Source organism: Denticeps clupeoides, chromosome 13, assembly GCF_900700375.1.
Source record: "Denticeps clupeoides chromosome 13, fDenClu1.1, whole genome shotgun sequence".
In the NCBI taxonomy this organism is placed as follows: Eukaryota; Metazoa; Chordata; class Actinopteri; order Clupeiformes; family Denticipitidae; genus Denticeps; species Denticeps clupeoides.
In genome coordinates, this window is record NC_041719.1 from 13969514 (window position 1) to 13976284 (window position 6771).

The following is a 6771-nucleotide window of genomic DNA, read 5'->3' on the forward strand; positions in this document are numbered from 1 at the left end:
AACAACCTTTGATGAACCTTTGAGGTCGACCAGACGTTGTGTGTGTGCATAAGTTAGTATGCATGTTTGATACCTCAACACATTTCTTGATGTCTTCCTGTTCTTACTATTAGTAAATCCCCCTTTTTTTTGGGAAACTCCTCTGCTTTTACCATATGCAAGTATTTATGCTCTGTCTCCTTCCTGCAGCATGTTTCTTGTCAATTTCTCATCACTTCCTCAACCTGGCTCTCTTCTTTTGATGTCTGTCTAATTTGCAGACTCCAGCCTGTAGAACTGCACGTCTTCCCATAGGCGCTTTGTTCTATTTAGTCTTCGCAGGGTGTCTATATTGTGTCTATTTTATGTATATGTCAATCAGTCATGACCTTATGAACACACAGACAGGTGGAATGAATCACATTGAAAATCTTTTTACTGTGGCACGTGTCAGTGGGTGGGCCATGTTAGGGACAAAGTCAACATTTTGTCCTTCCAGCTGATGTGTTGGAAGAAGATACCACAGCATACCTCAGGTGTAGTGGAGTCCATGCATGAACAGGTAAGGCTGTTTTGTTGACAGAATATTAGGTCATGATGTTATTGCTGATTATAATTCTCAGTAAGTCGGCAGTAATTCTTTGTTAAAAATATCTTCCATGTCTGACTTTTACACTTGTTGGTGTCCCATTTTTTTTTACAACTCTGCACAGGATTTCAGTCACAGAATATGTGTGAATTCTTTATTTATGATCTGTGAACTTATAGCTGTAACATATACGGTAATTACTTTTCTCTTATAAACACATGGCCTTTCTACACAGTGAGATCTATTGCAGCTCCGTTATGTAACTCTGGCCTGGCCACACAGCCATTTCCTATCTCAATTCAGCAGAACACGTGCCTAATGAACTTTCAATAATCCGTATGGGTGCCAGTGAAGAGAAGTGATCTGTTAACCGCTTCCAATTGGGCGTTTATATTTCTGAATGAAGGTATGAACAATTTGTGCATGACACTAGACAAGTTTCATTTCAACTGCTGTGCTGTGGTGCATGTTTTAATTGTATTTTATTTTTGTGAGGTTCCTCTTGTACTGGTTAGCAGAAATGTGCTGTGCCAAGGATCTGATGACAGATTTTAATTTGTAATTTGAAGAAAAAAAAAACAGCATTTGGCTTGGTTGCCTTCATGTTAATGGGAATGTCTGTAGCAGCTGAGTCTGGTCTGGAAGTCAAGACAAATGTTAAGACCATTTTTACTGAATTGGTTACTGAATCTCTCAACGGAACTCATTTCTATTCTGTTGTGAAAAGGGAAGATGTTTATGATGGTAAACTGACTTGGACTTGACTGCCTTCAGGTCTAGGTCCTGGACTTGTCTCCATCACAATTATGGGTATAAACTTATAGAAGGCTTCTAAGGTGCTAGGATCTGATACTTTATGCTCGTCACCTAACTGACAGGACCTCAGACCTGGAGGGGAGTTATTTTTACTCAGACCATAAATCCTAGGATTCCCACAGTTTGAAGAGTGTGGCTTGTGCCCTAAAGGCAGGGTCACAGCCACAGTCACCTTTTAAGTAACAAGGCTGTCTGCCTGTCTGACCTGAGATGAGTAGTTTTATCAGCAGGGATCAGTGATGGCTACATTTGAAAGCCTCCCCCCTGGTGGAGTTTCAGAAGGTTCCATCAGGGCCATTACTGTAATGAGACTTAATTGGCTTAATTGTGCATGTAATTAGAGGGAGCTCTGATGATGGAAGCTCGTGTGACGGGGACAGCCGTCTGTCACACCCCACATCTCTGTCTCACTCTCTTCCAACACTGGTTACAAACTGCGCTGACCAGCTGGCAGGCATCTTGCAAGCCCGTGCATCAGAGGAAGTGAACAGACCATTAAAGACCAAATGAATTAATGGAAATTAGAAGCCTGCGGTAAAGGCCTCCAAGCACCCAGCTCAGGTGAAGTAGCAGATGGACCAATTCAGTTCTGTGAAAGGAGGAGGTTTCATTATGCAGTCACTTTATCTGCTGTCTCCTTTCATGTTCAAGGGCGAGGGGGTTGCGTCATGCTGGCGTCTGGTTAAAAGCGAGAAAGTGGGAGAGTCCCTCTCCTTCCAAACGGATGAGGACTGGAAGAAGGGCGAGGGAAGGGAGTGCGGGGATGCAGAGGTGAAGCACCAGCCCTTTCACTGCTGAGATCTTACACAAGGACAGATACTTGTTGTCCTGTAGTATCTGTATATGTAATCTGTGATGTATTTGCCCTTCAATCGCTCCTTGGTAGAACTGAATCAACTCTTCTCCCACGCTCACAGATGCTGACGACAGAAACGTTCGCTCACATTTTGAGTGCAGGACAGTAAAAACAAATCTATGCACAAACTGCTCATGTACTGAAAGTCCAAAAACAAAGCTGGAGGCGCACATGATGACAAAATACACTGAATATAAACAGAGTGCATCCTTCTCAGTAATGGTCATGGAATTCTATGTAAATACCCCTAATTCCTTGTTAATCAGAAAAAAGGCTGTTCTTGGCTTTTTCCAAGATCTAGGTCAATTGAGACAAAAAAAAAAAACAAGCCTTCTCTTTCCTGCCTCAGATACTTCCAGTGCAGGAATGAAGATGCAACCATAAAACGTCATCTTCTAGCGCTACCGTTGGCACTGTCTAGTGTTGTCTGTTCTAGGTAAATGTGGGAACAAAATTATTTGCACTGAGCCCAGCAACAAGCACAATGTGAACCTCGCGGTGAGCACAGCGCATGCACATGTTCAGTCTCAAAGTGACTTTAGATTTGCTACAATACATGGGTGGTGGTAGCCTAGTGGGTAATGAACCAGAAGACCCAGGTTCAAATCCCGCTTACTATCATTGTGTCTCTGAGCAAGACACTTAACCCTAAGTTGCTCCAGGGGGACTGTCCCTGTAACTACTGATTCTAAGTCGCTCTGGATAAGGGTGTCTGATAGATACCATAAATGTACAATGAACAGACACCTTTCAGTCCGCACTCACTTGACGCCACAGATGTCTGAACCATGTGTTTTTCTACCGTTTGTGACGTCAGCTGAGCACAGACTGAACGGCGACAGTTGATACGGGTGAACTAGACCTTAACTCTTGTATTTGAAAACATCATGTGAAGTAATGTAGAAAACTCATGGGATGCATCAAGGTACTGATAATCGTTATTGAATCAAATCATGAGACCAGTGAAGTTTCACACCTCTATTATTTGATAAGATCTGGCAAAAAGGCGATGTGGTGATCAGAAGGATTTTAGTCCACCATCTTTGAAGTTCTTGTTCTTAGTTTGGTATCAGAATACTCTGCTCAATGCAAACATGTAGAAGAATTGGTCTATGATGGGTCTGCTCTGCTGCTGTGAAATGTCAGACTGGTGAGCGATGCCAGAGACACAGAAGAATGTCTAAACTACTCCTAATTATTGAGACTGCAGTCACTTCTACTAAAGCAGTTAAATGCATGCTGTCAAACGTCGGCGCCACTTTAGACAGACCTGTTTGATGGTTGGATTGTGTTTTTCGCTTGTGCTTATGTTGAGTTCACAGAACAAGGGATTTTAACCCAAATGCCATAAGAACGTCCAATTCTGTTCTGGATTGCTAAAAATCTTAGTTTCAATTGGTTAAACACAAGGACAACATTCAGTTGTCTCAAAGAGTTCAGAGTCAATACACAAAATTAGAGGTTTAATCCAAAATGAAGGTTCAAAGGACAATAGCAATAATCCAAGTAGCAATAGCCCTTTTATGGTAGCGATTAGATATAATATGTATAGATGCCCAGAAAATTCGGGCAGTGGAAAAGGCAGTTGTTGCAACTCTGCGTTCATGTCATGGCCCGACCTGCACCTGGCACTCCAGGCCTGGTTTTCCCTATGTTCTGAGTCTGCTGTGTGCCTGAGTGTTTCTAGTCTGCTGCCAGCATTGTTCAAGTCACCTGGTATGTGTTTCTGCTCTGTTCTTGGTCCCGTCCCTGAGTCGTGCGTGTGCACATTATACACTAAAAAAGTGAATATTGTCTTAACTAAGAAATTGAAGTAATCTGTCACACCTAATATTTTAGCATTGACATAATGTTAATAAACCAAGCAAGCCTGCTATAACCTGTTTTTTTTTCGGTGTGACAGATTACTTAAATGTTTTCAAGTTTATCCTGTGCTCACTTTTCAGTGTTGTCACAGGTGAGGGCGCCAGGGCAACCTCGATTTCACCGACCCGGAAGGACTGCATGCCCAGGGTAACAGCAGAGCACTCAACAGAGAGCACTCATTCTCTCACGTTTGCTGTAAGCCATTTATGGATTGACTATAGCTCATGCTGACTTCCTTTGCCCCATCAACGCTTCTGGATTACCCTTCTGCCTCTTGATTGCCCTCGATGTTTGCCAACCGCCTCTTCCATTCGCGACTACAATTTCAGCCCCTCTCTGATACTACATCCGCTCCCGAGACCACCCACGCTCGTCGACCCCGATTACAGCTGGCAGCCTTCCGGTTCCGATACTCTGAGGTTGGTGCCCCCTCGACTCCACACACCCCACAACCTCCTTTTATCATGGAGAAATCCAGAAGCTCCTACCACGCTCTGGAGCACAGCCACGCCTACTCACCCTCTCAAGCTACTGCATGGTCCCAGCCCAAGCGCCAAAGTTCCAAGCCCTCCATATGTTGAGCCCTACTTATGTTGTAGTATTAAAATAATGCATATATTAGGCAGCAAATGTGTTGGCACAATAGTGTGTGTTTTGGCCTTTCAGTGAGATTAAATATTTTGCGCTTCTAGTGTGTTGTCCACTGACCTTCTTAATACACAGACTGATTTATCCTATGTTTAACCCCATTTCCCTGAGAGATCACTGCACTGAAAAAAAACACTGGCTAAACTTTTTTTTTTTTTTACCTTTTTCAGCGTGCGAGAGAGGAGAAAAATCTCATATTTTTAATAACAGATTGACATTTTCCTCTCAAGTACATACATTAGTTCGGTATCAAAACCTTCCAACACTAAGCGGTGCATATAAAACCACGCAGGCATAAGCTGGAAGTGTCACTCTGTACAAATATAAACTTCAAAAACAGATTTTGCCACCCACATAACATCATTCATTAATAAACTTATGTCAAAACATCTTCTATTTAAAGCACGCTCTGCACAGTTGAGACATTGCTATCTATTGATTATTTTAGGCCCTGGCAGTTTATATAATGTACTCAAGCTCAAATAAAGCCAGGCTACTCTGGAATGCTATTTTAATCTGGTCTGTTCCAATTTTGCAGCTCCCACAGGACCAACTGTATATTATCAACTTTACTGCTTACATGTCTCTTGGTCGTTGCATCTTGCCAGACATCCTGAGTCATGCCTATTTTTGCTCCACTCATATCAGAACGCAACACAAACAAGCCCTGTTCCAATAGCAGCGTCGTAGTTTAAAAATAACCCATTGACTCAGCTAGGGAGGCAAGGCCCTAGAGAAGGTCCTCAGAGCTCAGGGGAGGGTCCTTCTGGACAGCACTTCCAATTAGACCCTTCGGTGAAAAGAGGGACTGCTGCTGATTAACAGTAATAAGAGAAAAGAATATGCTTGTTTGCTCAGTCTGAGAGATCAAAGTCACATCGACACTAATCACCAGCTTCTCAAGAAGTAAAAAGCACTTACGTTATTAAGTCCAGATTTGGCCAAGAGTGTTTGCATTTGCAAAATCTGTGATTAAATGTGATATGCGTCTTCTTAGAGGACTGCATGTGCACAGTTTCATGTTAGCAGCCACATACGACCATTTTCCCAGTTCAACCAACAACAGGGAAGTGAGGACAAACCCCAACACATAATGGGTTCTTATCACGCTGCTTCCAAACCAGGAGAACCTGTGAATGATTAGGACCTGGTCGTGAGTTGGTGCCACCTGCTGTGCCCGATGCACCGTGTCATCACAATGGCCACACCTTGTTGACCACACAAATACCTCTTCCATCTGCAACCATGGTTAGTTATGTTAATACTATATGCTAATAGTTCTGTAAAATATGACAGAATTTGTCCCCATTTGTTCTGTCAACATCTCAAGCAATCAATCTTTAAAAATGGGCTGCTTTAAAGTACAGGTATGTCAACCTCTGTAGAACTACTACTGTGGTTCTCCTCCCATGATCCAGTCAGAATTATTGAAAGATATTCTCCTAGAATGCAGAATATATTCTGAATATATTGTGGTTGTCTGGTCCCCAGGATAATACATACAGGGAGTGCAGAATTATTAGGCAAATGAGTATTTTGTCCACATCATCCTCTTCATGCATGTTGTCTTACTCCAAGCTGAAAGCCTACTACCAATTAAGCATATTAGGTGATGTGCATCTCTGTAATGAGAAGGGGTGTGGTTTAATGACATCAACACCCTATATCAGGTGTGCATAATTATTAGGCAACTTCCTTTCCTTTGGCAAAATGGGTCAAAAGAAGGACTTGACAGGCTCACTCAAAAATAGTGAGATATCTTGCAGAGGGATGCAGCACTCTTAAAATTGCAAAACTTTTGAAGCGTGATCATCGAACAATCAAGCGTTTCATTCGAAATAGTCAACAGGGTCGCAAGAAGCATGTGGAAAAACCAAGGCGCAAAATAACTGCCCATGAACTGAGAAAAGTCAAGCGTGCAGCTGCCAAGATGCCACTTGCCACCAGTTTGGTCATATTTCAGAGCTGCAACATCACTGGAGTGCCCAAAAGCACAAGGTGTGCAATACTCAGAGAC